Source organism: Pristiophorus japonicus, chromosome 30, assembly GCF_044704955.1.
Source record: "Pristiophorus japonicus isolate sPriJap1 chromosome 30, sPriJap1.hap1, whole genome shotgun sequence".
NCBI classification, from domain to species: domain Eukaryota; kingdom Metazoa; phylum Chordata; class Chondrichthyes; family Pristiophoridae; genus Pristiophorus; species Pristiophorus japonicus.
The window spans coordinates 2,005,357-2,006,950 of record NC_092006.1 but is presented as its reverse complement, the minus strand read 5'-3'; positions in this window follow the sequence as shown (position 1 = coordinate 2,006,950).

Sequence of the window (1,594 nt, the reverse complement as noted above, 5' to 3'; positions counted from 1 at the left end):
GGAGGGGGTGTGGCGATGGGTCGGGGGGGGGAGGGGGTGTGGCGATGGGTCGGGGGGAGGGGTGTGGCGATGGGTCGGGAGGGGGTGTGGCGATGGGTCGGGGGGGAGGGGTGTGGCGATGGAATCGGGGAGGGGGTGTGGCGATGGGTCGGGGGGGGGAGGGGGTGTGGCGATGGGTCGGGGGAGGGGGTGTGGCGATGGGTCGGGGGGGAGGGGGTGTGGCGATGGATCGGGGGGAGGGGGTGTGGCGATGGGTCGGGGGGGAGGGGGTGTGGCGATGGGTCGGGGGGAGAGGGGTGTGGCGATGGGTCGGGGGGGAGGGGTGTGGCGATGGGTCGGTGGGGGGGAGGGGTGTGGCGATGGGTCGGGGGGGAGGGGGTGTGGCGATGGGTCGGGGGGGGAGGGGTGTGGCGATGGGTCGGGGGAGGGGGGTGTGGCGATGGGTCGGGGGGGAGAGGGGGTGTGGCGATGGGTCGGGGGGAGGGGGGTGTGGCGATGGGTCGGGGGGGAGGGGGTGTGGCGATGGGTCGGGGGGGAGGGGGGTGTGGCGATGGGTCGGGGGGAGGGGGGTGTGGCGATGGGTCGGGGGGAGGGGGGGTGTGGCGATGGGTCGGGGGGGAGGGGGGGTGTGGCGATGGGTCGGGGGGAGGGGGGGGGGTTGCGATGGGTCGGGGAGGGGGGGTGTGGCGATGGGTCGGGGGGAGGGGGGTGTGGCGTTGGGTCGGGGGAGGGGTGGGGTCGGGGGAGGGGTTGTGGCGATGGGTCGGGGGGGGAGGGGTGTGGCGATGGGTCGGGGGGGAGGGGATGTGGCGATGGGTCGGGGGGGAGGGGGGTGTGGTGTTGGGTCCGGGGGGGAGGGGGGTGTGGCGATGGGTCGGGGGGGAGGGGATGTGGCGATGGGTCGGGGGGGGAGGGGATGTGGCGATGGGTCGGGGGGGAGAGGGGGTGTGGCGATGGGTCGGGGGGGGAGGGGTGTGGCGATGGGTCGGGGGGGAGGGGGTGTGGCGATGGGTCGGGGGGGGGGGGTGTGGCGATGGGTCGGGGGGGAGGGGATGTGGCGATGGGTCGGGGGGGGAGAGGGGGTGTGGCGATGGATCGGGGGGGGAGGGGGGTGTGGCGTGGGTCGGGGGGGAGGGGTGTGGCGATGTCGGGGGGGAGAGGGGGTGTGGCGATGGATCGGGGGGAGAGGGGGTGTGGCGATGGGTCGGGGGGGAGGGGGTGTGGCGATGGGTCGGGGGGGGAGGGGGTGTGGCGATGGATCGGGGGGGAGAGGGGGTGTGGCGATGGGTCGGGGGGGAGGGGTGTGGCGATGGGTCGGGGGGGGGAGGGGGTGTGGCGATGGTTCGGGGGGAGGGGGTGTGGCGATGGGTCGGGGGGAGGGGGTGGCGATGGGTCGGGGGGGGAGGGGTGTGGCGATGGGTCGGGGGGGTTGCGATGGGTCGAGGGTGTGGCGATGGATCGGGGTGGGAGAGGGATGTGGCGATGGGTCGGGGGGAGGGGGTGTGGCGATGGGTCGGGGGGAGAGGGGGTGTTGACGAAGGGTCGGGGGAGAGTGGGGTGTGACGATGGGTCGTTGGGGTGAGAGGGGAATGTG